The sequence below is a fragment of the Passer domesticus genome, chromosome 1, assembly GCF_036417665.1.
Source record: "Passer domesticus isolate bPasDom1 chromosome 1, bPasDom1.hap1, whole genome shotgun sequence".
NCBI lineage: Eukaryota > Metazoa > Chordata > Aves > Passeriformes > Passeridae > Passer > Passer domesticus.
Window position 1 is genome coordinate 73,652,079 of NC_087474.1, and position 18,468 is coordinate 73,670,546.

General features: G+C 42.9%; 1 long non-coding RNA gene across 1 annotated transcript; it reads left to right on the forward strand.

The window, feature by feature from the left end:
* Window positions 1–407: 407 nt before the first annotated feature.
* LOC135288250 (uncharacterized) lies at window positions 408–18,257 on the forward strand. The gene is made up of 3 exons (XR_010351465.1): window positions 408–505; window positions 2,348–2,452; window positions 17,580–18,257. It is a non-coding gene; the product is annotated as an uncharacterized LOC135288250 (long non-coding RNA).
* The last annotated feature ends 211 nt before the right edge of the window (window positions 18,258–18,468 follow it).

Genomic DNA, 18,468 nt, shown 5'->3' on the forward strand with positions numbered 1-18,468 from the left:
AATTACAGAGGTGAGCTGAAGAACCAGTGATTAAAATAAGATCAGCTTTTCCTTAAATACCGTTGTACTTTGGGAGAGTGATCAAAGTCAGTAGCTGCTTTCAGAGATATGCTAATTTACAGCACACAAACTTCTTAAATGAAGAAGAGTGGCTCTCTTTTTCTTGCTTAGATTTAGAAAAAAAGAAAAAACCCAAACTGAACAGTTCAGCGTACTGAGCAATCCTTCTATTAAAAACCCTCTGTCTTCCTTTCAGGTTAACAGGGGACTCAGCCTGAATAAGGCTAAAGCTTTTGCCAAAAAAGCCTCAGGGAAGATCGTGTTCTGTATATAATTTTGTTGTCACAGTAACACCCATTGGTTTTTTCTTTTTTTTTTTTTTAATTTGCTTTTCAGTAAAGAGAAGGAGATTTTTGTGGCATTCTCAGTTAGTGCTTGCAAAGCACTTTTAGATCCATGGCGCAATAACGTGTGACATCCATGTACACATGGTGCATATGCACAGGTAGGTATAAAGTGTTACACGTAATTACTTTTGTTTCCTCCCAGTTCCTGGTGCCTTGTGAAGCATGATTACAGCATCTGAAACCAAAACCAAACCCAGAATAATTTGTCAGATTTATAAAGAGTTCTAGTAACTCTCTGAAAGGAGTTATGTGTCATTTAGGAGACAGTTGCTCCTCAGGACACCTGGACAAGCTGATGCCTGGGAAGGAGAGGAGTGCACAGCTTATCCTGCTGTGGGCTCTTCTCTGTGTGAATGCTGGAACTGGATCAAAAAGGCTCCCTCTAAGTATGTCTAACATGCTTGTGGTGACAGTGGGAAATGGCCACTCGTGAGGTATCTTGTTCTTTATCTGGGAACAGGAATCTCTCTGCATCCCTGTACAGGCATATCTCTGTATCCCTGTACAGGCATATCTCTGTATCTGCAGGACCAGTCACACTAACCTACAGTGGAACTTTGCTGTGTGCCAACATGAGCACATTTCCACCATAACTGCAAGAGAGGGCAGCAAAGCCCTCCTATGAAGCAGAATGCTGACAGAAAAGCAGCTCCTTAAAATATCTGTGAAGCTGTGAGGTATTTAGGCTTCTGATTAAATGCAAAAATATTCAGAACATATTGCTCTGTAGGCCACAGGAGTAGCATGTCACCGGTAGTTTTTCTCTGGTAATAAGTGATCCTATTGATAACTGTTTGGAAGTATCTTATAATGTAAAATCACAATGCCCAACAATTGTCTTCAGATCTGAAAAAGACTGTTTTAGAAAGCCAAAACAAATGGTAGGATGGGGGCTTGAGCCATTTCTTGTGGCCAGGACACTCTGAACTCACTTTGACTCAGTACAGGTGTTGAAATCACTACAGGATTATCCCTGGAGGTGGGTAATCCTTTAAAGGTTCAGAGATTTTGGGTTAGATAAAAATCTAAACATTTGGATGTTTATCTGAAACCTTATCTCAGTCATCTAAACTCCTGGAGGCTGAACACTCATCAGTTGCAGATCTACAAGTAAAAAAGTAGTAGGGTCTCTTGTTTCTACAGACTTATGGCCTGATCCTGACATCTCTGAATAAACAAAACCTCACATTGATATCAACTTGCCTTTGAGCTGGGGTATTGGGAATGGGAAGTTCCCTTCAGCTAAAAGTGACCACAAACATTCTCTGATGGGGGTGGAGGAGGAAGTTTTGGTTACAAAATATAGGATTTTTTTTCTCATGGAAGTCATGTATAGCAATTTTTTTTTCACTGAAAATCTGTACACTTGAAATTGTTTAAAAAGCTCTGGCAATTTTCCTTTATTTTCTCACCCCCAAAAGAAAAAAAAAATCGTCTTTACCATGAAAATAATGAAGTGCTGTGGTTTTAAGTCCCTACTGGCATTTTGACTCAGGTCACCTTAACTGAGGCTGTGTGCTGTGGTGCCTCACAAGGAGCATAAGACTGAGTGTGAAACATGGATGCTGCAGTTCACAAAAGTGGATTATGTCACTGCAGAGATATTTTGCTTCTCTACTACAGTACCTCAAATTTTTCCATTTTGCACCAAATGTTTTGCTCCTTTCTGTCATTTCAATCAACAAAACAATTTTGCTAGGTGGAGAAAAATTAACTTATGTCTATTAAAATGTGTGAGAGTATATTTTTGAAGAGAGGGGAGGGTAAGGGGAGAGTTTGAGTACTTAGTTCTATCCTTTGCTGACATTCCCGTGTTATTTTGTTGTGGCATGCATTCCAGGCTGTATCAGAGGTATATGTGTGAAGGAACTGGGCACATCCTGGATATTCATGTGCCCAGACCTGTTTCACAGAGTTAAGACCATTGCTTTCTCCTCAAGGCTTGCTGAAACCAGAAGCGCTGCTAGCTCCCACTTCCCACCACTACATGGAAAGAAAACTGCTGAAAGAGAGGAAGAAATGAGAAAGGAGAGGAAATTGATGAGGTGAGAAAGTGGCTGGAAACATGGTAGGTACAGGTTCCGTTTACTCCACCACAACTTCTCTCCTTCACCTTAGAGGACTCCTTTTCTCTGTGTTTATCCTGTTGACTGTAGAGGCTAACACATCTATCTTAAGGGTTATTTCAAAGATAAACTCTAAAAAAACCCACAAAATCACTCACAAGGTGCTGCAGGTACTCAGGAAACAGACAAGAAACTGAACTACACTACTTTTTTGGCAAACACAGGCACTTTATGAAGGTCTGGCCCACTTGTCTCTGCTGCTGCTCTTAAACTGAGTCTTTTCCATGTCCCTAACACATTAGTATAATAGAGAATTAACATTGTTTTCCAGTATTTTAGTGGCTGGGAAGAGAATTCAAACACTTTCCCTTTCCTTTTCCTACTGATATGCCAGTTACAGTCCCAGGTTCACAGGGCAATTCTGCTCATTCCTGTACTTTTGGAACCATGTGTATAGCTGCCACACCACTTTTGTAACAACACTCTCTTTGGGAATTAAAACACGCTTTGGGAATAAAAAAAAAAACAAAAAACAAACAAACAAACAAAAAAAAAAACCACCAAAAAAAAAAACCACCAAAACAAAAACCAGAAGTACTTATTTGTTTGTTTTGGGACTACAGTAGGGTCACAAGATTAATGGTCATTAATTAGAAAGATGTTAGTATGACTCTTCTTTGATACAGCTATTTCAAGTTGAGGTCTAGAGACAAAGTGATATTCAGAGTTTCACAGAATAATTATTTTCTCCTTTCCATGTCACAGTTGTCTCTTTTTGGCAGTGAAAAGAGCTTGTATGAAAAGGGAAGGAATGATTTACTTCGTATTATTATATTCTGTGGCTCAGGAGAATCATAATTCCTCTTCTTCTGAAGAAAACTATTTTCATTCTCCTGGCATTTTTCAAGCATCATTGTGCTTTGATAACTTATTCTCTGTCAAGCTTCCCTATTTAAGCAATACACTTGTTTTGCCTGCTTAACTACCTTTTATATGTACAGATGTTTTTTCTCATCAATGTTTCATGCTTCAAACAAAAATGCTATTTTGGTTCATGCAGAAAGACACGACTTTTTTTTCTGGGTAGCTGTGCTGTCACCAAGATGATTTCAAGTAGGTCAATAAAATATTTTATAGAAGGTATTTCCTTCTCAGTTCTTCCGAGCATTGCTCTGAAAATCCTACCCCTTGCAGAGGCTACCCAGAAATCAGAGCCTTTCTTTCAGAGTTGCAGAGGAGATTCTTTTTTTGCAGGGGGTGGAGAGGGGAAAAGAATGACATAAGAGAAAATGCATCTCAGTGACTCATGAATCCAAGGCACTCTGCCCACCTGCTCCTCAGAGTGCCCTGAGTTCTCCCAGCAGTGCTGGTGTGCATTGCAGGAGTGGGAGAGGGATGGGGATTGTGCACCACCCCTCAGAGGCATGCATTCCACAACTGCAAACACATCTGGGCTCCCTCTCTCGCTTCATTCCCTCGCCCACATCGCTCTGGGGGAAATTCTTGCAGGATGCTTCCTGTTTTTCACTTAATCCCCTCTCATCTCTAAATTCTGTTAAACTGGGCACTATGAAAGCTCCAATGATTTATTAATTGAGAATTTTTTTCATGGAACTACTCTATACTTGCAACAAGCATTTTCTGGCCTTGTCAACACCTGAATTTTTTGGCTGAGGTTTCTCAGCACGGTGGTAAGCAGTGCTGGGTCTTGCCCACCTTATGCCTCACCACAGAAGTGCTGACTCAGCTCCACGCAGGTTTTAGCCTCCCAGACCTGTAAAAGTCGATTGCACTTATCTCAGTGAAGGTGTCATTTGAAGCTTACAGTCACCTGCCACACAGCAAGGAGCATGTACCTTGTTACTCTTGTCAGCTCTGGGGCCCCCAGCACAAGAAGGACTGGATCTGCTGGAACAAGCTCATGGGAGGGCCACAAAGATGCTGAGAGGGCTGGAGCATCTCTCCTATGAAGACAGACTGAGAGAGCTGGCATTGGACAAGAGGTTCAGTTTAGATGAGGTATTTAAAAAATTCTTTACTTAGAGGATGGTGATGCAGTGGAACAGGTTGCCAGAGAAGCTGCAGATGCTCCATCCTTGGAAGTGTTCAAGGCCAGGTTAGACAGAGCCCTGAGCAACCGGATCTAGTGGAAGATGTCCCTGCCCATGGCAGGGGGGTTGGAATCTGTGAGGTCCCTTCCAGCCCTAATCATTCCATCATTTTATGGGTAAAAACCGGTTACTCTAGAAGAACAATTCACTAGTAGACAGGTATTGCTCTGAAATTGTGTGCTAAGCCCTGAGGTGAGGATTTGTGTTAATTTCATATTTTTCCTGATTTTTTGCAGGAGATATCTAGAGAGTCAACTGTGTGAAAATCTATATAAACCCAGTATATAAACCACAAGCCATCAGGGGTACATGTCACTGTGCTTCAATTTGCTGCGGCAACTTTCACATACACCTCTCACATTCCATGTACAAGCAATACAAATGAAAACTGGAAATGCCAAACATTTGCGGTGGCTGCCTTCCACAAACAATACTACCAACTCAGACATTTCCTAGAGATTATTTAAAGATGACATATTTTCCAGTTAACTCAAAAAGAAAGCAACAGCAATTAAATGTCCCGGCTGTAGATATTTCTCCGATAAGATGTGGTAAGAATTTCTCAGCCATGTGCCACAGCAACAAACAGCTTTCTGAGCTACAATCCTCCTGAAAGAAATCCAGATGACCCCGGTATTAAGCAGAGTATTGGCCATCATTTCACAAGTGGTCAACGATGACTAAATGCACTCCAAAGCAAAGCTGCTTATGACATCATTGTTACATTTAATGGAGCTTGTTTCTGTGGTCCATGAGGGAGAAAAGACATTTTATCCCTTGGTGGTGAATGAAGAGTAGGTAAAAGGGGCATTCCCAGGTAGGAAACACATCAAACAGAAGACATTGCACAGGAAACTGGAAGTACAGGGGGCAAGTGGACAGAACAGAGTCAGGTCCAGTAACAGGAGCTGCCAGTCTGTGTATACATGCATATACATATATACAGACAGAGCCTGTTCTAAATACAGAGAAGTTTACTACCCTGTGCAATTCATATGGACAGGAATCTGAGCTCAATGGATGTTATTCAAAGTATTCCACCACCCCTGGAAAAAACAGTAGGCTTTTTCTGCTGTGTCAAGACAGGCAAACTGGTTCAAAGCACTTAAGCCAGCAAACATGTCTGCAATGCAGCCCAGCCTAAAGGCAGCAACAGACTAATCATTTAATAAGGCTGCCCCATCAGGCTTAATTTCAGCCTTTAAAATATCTTGTGTGATTGGACCTTTGGGTGAGACACATACATTATAGAAGTACATTATTTCTTAAATAGTAAATTCTTTGGGGCAGGAGCCCTGAGTTCCTACAGGTCTCTATTTGCAGAGGCCTCATTCAAGGATCCCTCCACTATTACAGCCTCAGAAAGCACAGTGGTTGGAGTGCATTTCAGTTGTTTAAAACACTTTGGTTTTTACTGCTAAAGATGTAATCTTGCATTTCTTTTACTCACATGGTACCTGAGACATACAGCAAATGGCACCAGCCAGCGAGCAAGCCCTGACTCAGAAGTGTATACTTCAGTGGTGCCAGCATCAGCCGCCAATAACAATGCTGTCAGAAACCTGGATTAGCCCTCAGACTAGGTGAAAAGAAAGGATTAAATGAAATCCACTGGTAGTATTCCAGGCTCTGAGAATGGGAATGTGGAACAAAACATTGTATACAAATTTAAGAAACTAGATGGAAAATGTAAGAAAGTGACAAGACACAGCAGCCTGAAGGAAAACTGCCAGGCATTGTGCAGTCCCTTACAGGGAGACTTGTGGAACAAAATATTGGTGTACTGTAGAAATGTGGCTCCAACGTTGTAAACTCTAATTTTTCTCATCCAAAATTTATACATATAGCACAGGAACAGAGCATCTTTGTTCTAACTCTGCAGATAGCCTGAAACCACTGAGAGGTCTCCTTATAGGGACAACATACTCTGAACCCCCCAAAGACATGTAAGTGATCAAGTCCATTAATTACTTTGCTGCTGACAGCATTGGTAGAACCATGCAGCTACTGCATTTGTCCCAAAAACCCAAACTACAGCATCGCCCTCAGCTACTCCCTGCACTGCTCCTGCAAAAGCCTTCATCTCTCAGCTGAGGCTGTTTACAACCTGTGGGATGCCAGCTGCAGAGATGGAGGTGCTGCTGGGTTTTGCCACATGACGGAAGGAGACCTCCTTGGCTGACCTTCCTGCAAAGGCAACGAGCAGACAGGCTACTAGGATTGCAACTTTTCCTGCAGCCAGTCAGATAAAAATTCCCCTCCACTGATTTGTTGACATTTTGTCAGAAAAACACGAGATAATAAGCTGGAGGAGTCCCTGGGAGGAACCTCTGAGCCCCCTGGCTGCTCAGAGCCACTCTGGCTTTCCCTCTGTGAGTGTCTAGGTCACTCTATGTGGGTGTTGCTACCAGCTGCCAACCATGATCCTGTTTCACAGCTGTCTTGCCAGATCAAAAGAGAGGTCTCCTGCAGCTCTCATCCCTAGGTAGATCCACCCTGCTGTCTGCACGACTCCCAGAAGACTCAGAGCTGAGTTCACTGTGAATTAGGAGGGCAAGAGATTTGATTTTCTTTTGGATTCCTTGCCACAAGCTATAAAAAACAAGCTGCCATTCAGCTCTTATCTGCCAAGCTCTGTATATGTGAATTTTGTTTCCTGTTATTGCAGCAACAGTAGGGATGGAGAAATGCTCTTGATTTCCTTTTTGAGAAGAATTTTCTTTTCTAAACAATTGGTATTAACCAGAACAAAACAACCAAGAAACAGCATGCTCGTTTCACAGATTTCCAGTAATGTTAGAGCTCTGTACATTGTTTCAGCTCTTGCTGAGATGAAGCTTGATTACATTAATGTTAGCCAGCCATTTAATTTGTTTTACTCAGGGACACTTTCACTACAGGCTTCCTGAACCCTGAGAAACTGGCTGTGCTTGCACAGCAAGGCTGGGCAAAGAACGACGATAGGGTTTTTGCCTGACTTCTAGGAAAATCCCTGTCTATGTTCATAATGTGCCTGTTCATGTGCATTTTCATACGGGTGTGTGACTCTATTCTCCAGCAGAGACTTAGGTGTATCCTCCACTTTTGGCTTCTGACCAGTCTCCACCAGCCTGACAGAGGAGCATAGGTTACAAGACTAACTAAGGTCCTGCAAGTCAAACAAAAGAGACACTTCAGAAAAGGGCCACTCAAGGGTAAAGCTGCTGGGTTAACTTCTCAGAGAAGGCACCTGACAGTACAACAAAAATTTCATTTGGAGCCTGGTGCAAAGTGGCCACAAACCAGGGAGCTCACAGGTACATCCCAACACCCCCAGCAGGTTTCCCAGTGAGCCCGTGCTCTGCTGCAGCCTGGTGGAGCTGAGCAAACCGATGGTACAATCAGTACCACCTGCTTGCTCACTTGTTCCTGTGGCCAGGACCTGGCTTACCCAGGAGACCATGTAACCATGCAGCACATACAATATCTGATGTAGATTCCTCTGGAATATTGGTCAAAAAATGTAGGTCTGACTGAGAGAGTCACACTAATTCAAAGGTTCTCAAAATTAGTACTTGTGAATAAAGTCCAAATCCTGTCTTAGATGAATTTGTCAGTGCAGGGCACTGGTGGACCACGGGCTACTGAGTGATTGCAATGCACTGGCTTAAACACAAAATCTTGAGGGCTTTCCCTTTTTTTGTGAGTCTATTTGTGACAAATGAGATAAGCAAAGCCAGCAAAGAAAACACCACTTCCTTGCACAGTAGGCATGCTTTGGGCAAGCCCAGCCTTACGTGTCTCACAAGACCTTGGGAGGTAGGAGAACAATATCTATGTGTTTCCTATGGTATCCTTATTGCAACTCAGCTTCCTGGTGCACATTCTGTTACAGGAGCAGAGGATAGAGAAATAAAGATTAGATAGACAGGACCATTGATATTACTCCCAAAAGATCAGATCCAGCCCTCGTGTTCCCTAAAGAAAACTGGATCAGGGTACATGAGTCACTTTCTGCAATACAGGTCAATGAGGGACACAGGCTCCAGAGCCAGGCTGCCCAGCAACAGCCCAGGCTTTACAGCAGGATGATGAATTATTGGAGACCTAAGTACATTGTGATGAGGTGGCATAACCATTATCTGTTCTACAATGAAACAGCTTGCACTTCTCATGGAGAGCTCATCAGAACTGTAACTTTTCAGTTTAAATCTTATCATGCTGTATGAGCAGCTGGTTTACGTTTTGCATTGTCCATTTCAAGGAATTATTCTCCTCCGTTTGTTCCTTAAAAATTAATATCTTGCATCTTGCCTTACTTTGATGGTTTGTTTTACGTTTCAGGAATGCAAAACAATTGCACAATAAATCACTGGAGGAATGTACATGGGGGTTATTTGTCATGGTTATAAATAAATGAACTTTAGCAATAGTTGATAAACAGAAGATTATGGACAATTTGGGCAGGCTCTCAAAAAGATCAGATCATGACTTTAGCCTTTTAATAACAAGCTTTATTTTATTGTCACATAAGCCACTAGAAACACGGCATGCAGGGTGGCCAGGTGACTCTCCAAGCTGGCAGCTGATTGCCAGGAATAGGCTATAAAGCCCTATTTATTCTTCTAAAGAGCGCCTGTGCCACACAGCTCTGCCAGGAGCAGACACCCAGCCCTTGTGGAGACTTTACTGTCTGTGAAAATTGTGAAGGAAGTTCATTCCACAGATGCTCAAGTTTTTGGAACTTAGCTTTAACTGTTAATATTAAATTATAATCAAATTTGGACTTATGCCCCTTGGAATCAAGCATGAATTCAGTTCATTACAGAGGAGACTCCAAACTGCAAATCATAATGTTCTCAAACACCTTAGAACCCTTCAGAGAATAAAGTCTTTTTTCATTTGGCACTACTGAAAATAAATGTCCTGCTGAATAGAAATAAGATTACCCATTTATTATGTTGCCTGAACCAAGGACAGAGAGAGAGAGAGGGAGAGAATATCTAGCCTTGAACTTGCCCATGAAAGTATTGGATGCTCCAATTTTTATGGACTCTAAAAAAGTCACTGCAGTTCACATTTTTTTTTGGTAGGAACTGACTACTTCTGTGGCAATCTTAGTGCCCCCCAAAACCTAGGCAGACTTAGGTTCTCTGTCAACCATAATCCCATTTGCTGCTACATTCACTTAGAGAAGTTTAGTTGAATCTTGCTTAAACTTGTACCTCTGAAAGTCTAAATTCAGTCCAGCTCAGGGAGGAAAGAAGAGAGCAAAAGGATAAGCTGGATTTTTACTAGGAAAGTTTATTCCTTAAAAATACATCTCTGAGAACATATGCATCTCTCTGAATAGAGGGCCAAGGCTCAAGAATACAGCAATTAATCTGATTTCAAACCCCAATTTGAATATATACACATGTATTTTTCAAATGCAATGATGGAAGAAGCTGTAATTGTAACAGATGTGCCAATCTTTCAAAAGCATATTTCAAAAAGGTAATTACCAGCAGTTATGAAGTAACCACCTTTATGATAATAGGATGCAATTAATTCAGACAGTTCCCTATCCATCAAGGTAAAGTGCAACAGAAAGCAAAGGGTGGGGGAAAAGGCACTTAGGTATGCATGCCTCTGTGTCGGTGGGTTTGCAACTGCAGTCAGACCTAGCACTGCTCTTCAGACACCAATATCCGAATTGCTGCTATCTGCCAAAAATGCTTGTGTGCAGTACACAGCTCTTATTGTCTATTGTTGTTATCTCTCCAGACATCTAGCTCGGGAATAGCTGAAGTGTCCTTTGCTGTTCTGTCTGAGGGTGTGGTGAGATGGCAAGGCTGGGCCGGTACCGAGGCTTGCAGACGCCACAGGACTGGGGGGGGATGCACCCCAGCCCACCTCCCCTCCCTGCTACCTCCTGTTGGCATTGCTGTGCAGCTGACAGGCCAAAAAACCAATTCAAGCCAGGGAACCAGCAGGAAACTAACCCCAGGAGTGGGGCAAACAACCCACGGCCAGTTTGGCAGGCTGAGGAAGCCCGTGCAGAGACGCACGTGCCGAAGCTGGAGCACAGAAGGAGTGAAATAGCATTGCTGGGAGGGAGAGCAACAGGGACACAGCCCCTGCACTGATGTTGCATGATGTTTGCTTTGCCCTGCTGTCTGACCTCACCCTCAGTTTCTAGGAACAGGGACCTACAGTGTCCTAGGAATGACAGTTTCTTCGTCCAGTCTTTGGTGGACCAGCATGTATGGATGTCAGTGTGCTGGAATACAGGGGGTGTACTGTGCTTGGGAAAAGCATCAGCCCTGGAGCAGGAGATTACATCTGAGCAAAGACAAGTTATGTAAGGAAATTTACCAGAAGACAGGACTGCTATAGCTGTGCAATCAACCAAACCCAGACTCAGCATGAACTTCTTTCCTTACTCTTTCTTATCCATGCCTCTGCACCTTGAGGCAAACAGAGCTGATGGGAAGTATAACAGAAGCAGAGATAGAAGGGGAAAAACTCTATGAAAAGTGTCAAAAATGCTTAGAGTCTGGTAGGCAGCAATCAGTGCCAGAAAGAAAGGACACTTGTGTATAATCAGAAAGATTAATTTTCTTAATGTGAAAGATATTCAGAATACAAATATGCTCCTGATACTGAAGCCACAGTCACTCCTAAAGCCCAGCTGTAGCACCAGCAGCAAGACACTACTCCTACCACAGCCCCTCTGCACTTGAGGAGACCCCCAAACCAAGGTCTGTGTGCTTGCTCCCCTCAGAAGCTCAGCACACACACACTGGCCTCAGAGAAAGAGTCACAATTTCTGTGGGAGAGCTTAGACCAGGCCAAGGTGCAGCAGGCACACACAGGTCTTTGGAGAGCTGGCCCAGATCCAGGTTTGCTCAGTCCTTGGTACCAGGGAGTGCAGGGTGGGCAGGGGGACCCCCATGCAGATTCCTGCCCATGCACATCCCTTGCACAGCCCCGGATGTCCACCAGATCCCTGGTGAAAGCTGCCGAGGAGCACTCCCGCACTTGTACAAACAGGAAAATATGACAACTATCTGCCCAAAGGGGTTTCTGGTTCCATGACAACATACCAAACATTAAATACTCCCACCTTTCTCAGGGGGAATTTTCAGGGCAGGAGGCAGGTTGGTAGGGAGGAGAGCACCTAGGTGCTACAGGAACAACACGGGCAGGTGCAGATCATACTGCAGAACACCTGGCAATTGTCAAAACTGCAGAAACTAGTCAATTGGTGTTGATACTTCATTACAGAGCATATTTTCCTTTATGATTATTAAATCTTTAATCCTTTACTGGTACATTTTTTTTCTCCTCTCACATAAACAGTTTTTGGTTTCCTAGAACAGAGTGAGGCTCCTTCACAGTCAGCCACAGCCCAGAAGAGCCACGGATAGGAGAGTAAGCACTGAGGCATCCTCTTTGCTTTGTTGTTCTCATTTCAACTTGATAGACCTTGAGTTTTCATTACTAGGAGGCTCCAACAGCCTCTGTGGACAGAAAGGGAAGAGCCCAGGAGGCAGGGGGAATTCTCAGGGTGGAGTATGGGCTACAGATGCCTTCACCCTCCAGCCATCATTAGAGACACGTCACAGTGGGTAACCAGAGCCTTCCCTGGAGCATCATTGCTCAGTGCAATCCCAGCCTCTTCCTCACACTGCCCTTTGGCCAGACTGCACAGGGTTGTTGGGCCCTGTGCATTTTCATGCTCTCCTCCACACATTCATCGGCCTTGGAACATGCTCTGTCATTGTCAGGGCTTGACTTGACCCATGGGACAACGTGAAGTGATGAGGAAGTAACCCTGTACCTGCAGCACCACTGAGGTGATTCTGCTGAGGTTTGGTTGCTCCCCATCACCTCACATCCAGCTTCCCCAGCCTGCACTGCCTGCCCAGAGAGCTCAGGCACCCGGAACAATTCACGTGCTGCAATTTCAGTGTGTGTGCTCTAGCACACAGACAGCACTCAGTTGTACATACCTTAAGAATAACCCTAAAAGCAGAGCTGAAGGCTCACCCACTCCTGGATCCAGCCATGAAAGGGTACCTGCACACAACCATCCATACCCAATGCAGTGTCTTCTGTTTTCCCAATAGTATCATTACACATTTAGAGCTGTTCAGATTGTTCAGGTCAGAATAATACAAATGACAGCAGGAAGGCAAATAGTTTGTACAAAGGGGAACAGTGAGGATTTTCCGTGGCAGACTTGTATTATTGGATAAGAACAGAGCAACCATTTCTAGTGGAAGCTGTGTCAGACTCTCTGGGTGCATATGAGGTACCTGCTTTTTATCATGCTGGAAACACAGTGGAGCTTCAAAATGGGACTAAATTACGTTGGTGTCCTACTGCTACGAGTTTCAAAAACAACAATAAAACCCCATATATAACATTCTTACTCATGTGCTCTGCCTTTAAATGGTCTGTTGGACTCTCCACAGCTCTCTGTGGCTGAAGATGCCAGAAACCAACCAGCTCATCAGTGCAGGTTTCTAGCCTCCTACGTTTGTGTATCTCCAGTAAACACAGCTATTTGGCTCTAGCCAAGCCCTTGTGGTTTCTCCACGGAGACTTTGTTGCCTAAAGAGCAAAAGACTTAAAATATGTGACTAATTATGATGTTTTAGCCTGTTTGCATGTGCAGGACTAGAAATGTTTTGCTGAACAGACAGGGATCCTCTTTCCTAGTCATGCAAAGCACAAAGCACGATGGGGAGCTGAGGCAACTCATAGGATCTGTGCTCCAGGAAGGACAACAGCCACAGCCCATCAGTGGGGCAGTCTAACAAACATTGGCAAGCAAAACTTACCCAGCTTTAATCTAGGAGAGGCTCTTGGGTTTGTTTCTGACTGGAAAGCTTACCAGATAAGTTTAGACGCCCCTGTTTGTTGGCTGCTTCATCACTGTGTAAAGACCAATCTTCCTCTGCTCTGTCACACTTTGCGTGACGTTGTTGCTCTTTTCTGGCCATGCAACTCAGTCACCTCAGGTGCTGGACTTGCAAAGCAAATGCAGACTCAAAATTCTTGCAGAAATCAGACTCAAAATGTATACCCTGCAAACTTACCAATCAACATAAGTTTTGGAAGCAAGCTTGAAAGAAATACAAGTTGGCTAGAACAGCCTGTTTAAAGTCCAGATTCAAATGAGTACTCATAGAAAATATGTTGTAGTATACACCCAGATTTTATGACACAACAATAATAATTGTAATACCACCTAACTTTCATCTGTAGATCTCGAAGGCAGTCCACAAGATATTAAGCATCCTTAGAGCTGCTACTTTGAATAGGCACTTTTTCAGCTGCTGACAATATTTAAATTACTGAAGCAGATGAAATGATATTATTAAGTAATCACCTGCCAAGCCTTTTTACGTCAAGTTGCTACCTGGAGCAAAGTATTATGCTTAATTTTGGAACAACTGACACCTCTGGTTTATCAGGGCAACTGTAAGCATAAACAATAAACCTAACTGCACAAAGGTTCATTTGCTTGGCCTAATTTAGTTTTTGCCAGTTGTACACAGCATTGTTTCAGCCATGCAGATGCTATTCTGCTGAAATCAGTTGACATCTAAGGGAATACAAGTGACTTGGGAAAACAAAGCCTTAGCTTTCCAGAGATGATGCAAAGCATATCAGAGTGGATCAGTCCAGGAATCACAAGTATAAATCAACAAGAAATGAACACCTCAAACCTGGCAGAGCAATCAGGGCTTAAGTGGATCTGCCTGACAGAGGGAGGGGAGAGACTGAGGCCTACTCATAAGATGAGAAGTTATTTTTCTTCTTCCAAACTGCTGTTAAATTTTGTTATTGTGCAATATCAGGCTCTACCAAGTGGTAGATAGTGCATTAGATAGGCACAGTGGGTGGTAGATGTGTATTAAGATATTGCATGAAGCAATAACGTTTCCTAAACTTTCTCTGTCTTCTACCCAGCGCACAATGCAAAAAGCATGAAAACTACCCACAGGTTAGTGGTGGGTATGTTTGAAGGGCCCATATTGCACTTGAAGACATTTTGACTGTGTTACAAATAGCCAGTCTCACAGGCTGCAATGATCCTATGAAGTTGCACAATACTTGTGGAGCTATTTTTCAGTAAAGCTTGGGGTCAGTGTTGTTTGGACAATGCTCTCATGCACATGCTGCAGTTCTTGGGGTTGTCCACTGCAGGGCCAGGATTTGGAACCCATGATCCTGGTTCCCTTTCTATCTCCACTTATTCTATGATGCTATTTTCAAAGTGCTAATTGAACTTCAAAATGAAAATTGAGTGTATTGCCCTCACAGTGAGGCTCAAAGCCTGAAAATACAACCAAAGGTGTTTCAATGGCTGAGATATTAAGGCACAAATAACATGTCAAACTGCACTAAAGAGACAAAATATCATTTGCTGTGCTTACTATTTTCCATGCAACATACCTACATTTTATTTATCACAGTTTGGATCATGAAAGAAGAGAGATTTTTGGATTTTCTGGGAACCAGGGGAATACCCTACTAAAGTTCCAGGTATGATGATGGGTTAGACAAGATCCACTCTTTTTTGTGGGCAGCAGGTAACACCTCAAGTATTGAACCCAAGGAAGGGAAAACAGGTAGTCATGAAAAGTAAAGGAAAAAACTCTGAAAAATTGAGCCTCTAGGCTACCTGTCTCCCACAAAATACTCTTGCAGTCAAAAGGCTATGTGAAGTCAAGTTGATTTATCATTTTTTTATTCATTTTAAGATGAGGCAACCCAAAATGTGAATATAGTTTTTTCCTTGTGAGTGATAAAATAAACAGACCTTGCAATACAGTATAGTGCTCTCCCTCTCTCTTTCTGAAGTCTTCACTATATTATTCCAAAAAAGAGGCAAAAGACAAGAACTTCCAACTCATATAGCTCATGTTTTGCCAAGGCTTGCAAAAAGGCAGCAGTACCATTTTCACATGAGCCTATTGCAATGGAATTAGGAATTACTGTATTTTGTCTCATACCTCAGCCAGAGGTGGGGCCTTTGTGTCAGTGCCAGGACAAGTCTAGCAACAATTGTCAGGTAACCTCAGACTGCAATTAAAATGAACTCTGAAATAAAGGATTTCTGAACAGAAAGTTGTAAAAGAGAGATGGGCAGGGAAGAAATGTCTGAAGTTCAACAAGGGCGAAGTCAGGCTCCTGTACCTGGCGAGGAATAACCCTGGTTATTCACTGGAATAACCCCCAGTGTAGGCTGGGGGCAGGTGACCAAGCACTGGAACTGGTTGTCCAAAGGGGTTGTGGGGTGTCCCTTGCTGGAAAGACTCCAGAACTGTCTGGATGCAATCCTGTGCCATGTGCTTTAGGATGATCCTGCTTGAGCAGGAAGGTTGGACCAGATGACCCCTCTGAGGCCCTTTCCACCCATTCTGTGAAAAGTTAAACTGATGGCAGCTACTAGCAACTGTATTTTAAAAAGAGAATCAAAATCTCACCATGACACTCGGTAAAACAATGAGATTCTAGAAATTTCAAATTAAGTCTGTGATGAAATATTTGGGGGATTCATTATTTTTAAATCATAATTGAATGAAATAATTTCACCTTGCAGTATACTTTAGTCAAACACATAAGTGATAGGGATGGGAAAAAAAAATCCCTATGTTAATTTGAGTGAACCAGAGGAATTGACTATAGAAAGTAGGAAAAGATACAGTTTTATATGGTCTCTGTATCTTAGGGTTCTCTCACAGTCTTCACAACACAGAGAAATTATAGCTTTGCTCAAGCAAAACCTACATTTTCAGCTTAGGAGGAGCCAAGTGACTCTATCAGCTCCCTGTAAATCAGAGCTGACTGTGGTCATTAGCTCCAACACGCAGATGCAGGCCTGCAGACATGCAGGTGAAACCACAAATTGAGCCATGCTATGTACAAGGCTTCCAGCCATCACTTCCATTACAGGAGCACCAGGATGACTCCCATCTTTACAGCTCCCATTCTTGGGTACATCCCCTCAAGCCTTGTGTTTCCATCCACAGCAGAACAACTACCACCCATCCCATCCTATGTCAAGTAACACCCTCTGGTCGATAGAAATGCACTTCCAACCGTTTTGGTTCTTCAGAGACCATGGAAAATCTTTCATACACCTGAGAACTGCAGTGCACAGCCCATCATGGAGCTGTGCAGGGCCAGGAGTTGGACTTAATGATCCTTGTGGGTCCCTCCCAGCTCATCATATTCCATAATCAGAGAGTTGAGGGGGTCTCTAACAGGCTCCACTTTTTAGGCAAAAAAAAGTGCCTTACTGTCTGCAAACTTGACTGGTTGGTCTCCTACTAGCAGCCACACTTATCTGAAGACCTACTGTGGCATGGTACAATGTGACTCACCTGGTCTGGGTGCTGCTCAGGGCCCACACATGGACTATATTTACTGCTCCATCATCATTATTTTGTATCTGGAGTGAAGCATGTACCTTGTAATTAACAGCCTACTTAATTGATTTTTACCTTGCCCTCTCCAGAATAGTTTGACCAGATTGCTGGCCTCTGTAATGTAGTCCTTCCTTGAATTTTACTGGGGTTGTTTGCTTTGTAACTTCTGAGAAGGCAGCTCATTTGAAAGTACTTGTGGGCACTTGAAGTATTTGCTATTTAGCCATCCAAACATTTTAATCTGAAATATGGGACCAATCACATTTTTTGTTTCCCAGAGCATCAGCTCAAGTCCTGCCCTCAGATTGCTGTATAATCATAATCTCCTTTAGCATTTAGATACTGTCCTCCTCAGCAAATTTCCATGTCCTTTCCAGAACGGGACAGCTTTGTTGTATACATTTTTAGAACAGCACCTGTTTGGTGCACAGATGTAGAATGACTCCCCTTTGTGGTAGGCCAAGAACAGAGAAAAAAGAACTTTGATCTCTTCTTGCCCAGTCAGTGTCCCAGTTACAGGTGCCATGAATTTCTTCTACCTTAAAATTTTGTACATAGTTATGTTTACTGGTTCCTCTTTTCCAGCAAAATCAAGATGGAGGTTTGATGGCTGGTGCATGGTGCTCACTTCGGATCCATTGATTCTGTGACCACATCTGCCTGCGAGCCCAGTCTCAGAATGAATACACACCCAGTCCAGATGCATGGAAACAACTGGCATTAGTGGAAATTGTGGCTTTTCTGGGTTGATCCACTTTGCTAAGGAGCAGGCAGGGCTGGGAAGTGATCTGTCTTTCAAATTTGAATCGTTTGTATGGTACCTGAATGAAGAAAAAGAATTGAACCCTCTGCGAAGCTCTCCAGTGCACATGCCTCACATGCCTTTCCTGCTGAGCTATTTCTGCCTCACTGGCTCCACAGCTGGAGTTCCTGTGTGCAAAACAAGCTAAGGGGGACAACTGGTGTTGATTGTGCACAAGTTTTGTCCTCAGGTCTGTTTCTATATTAAGTCCTTTTTGGGGATTGCTTTAATGCTTTTGTTGATATTTCAGTGTTCTCCTTTTCATAAAAAATATCTAAGGGTACCTCCAAGAACAGAAACTTCTCAGAAAATGAGAGATGGAAAAGAAGGAAACTTACTGTGAAAGAAAAATCATCAGAGATTTCACTTTGATCTTACTCTATTGTTTTGGTTTTGCTTCTTTTCACAAAGTTCAAGCATTTTCTCGCCTGTAGCAATGCTAACAAATGTAACATGCTAACACACCCTCCTGCTTGTTGCTGATTACTATATTAAGATAGGTGTCAGATCAAAAAACAGATGGAACAACAGAGGTCTAGTTTACAAACTTTATTTAAGCAGCTACATTAACTTACAAATACCTTGCAGACTTCTATTACTGCTGCTAATTGTTAAAATATACAGACTGATATTGCATCTGCTACTGGAAGGAGTCAATAGGGCCAGCTCTGA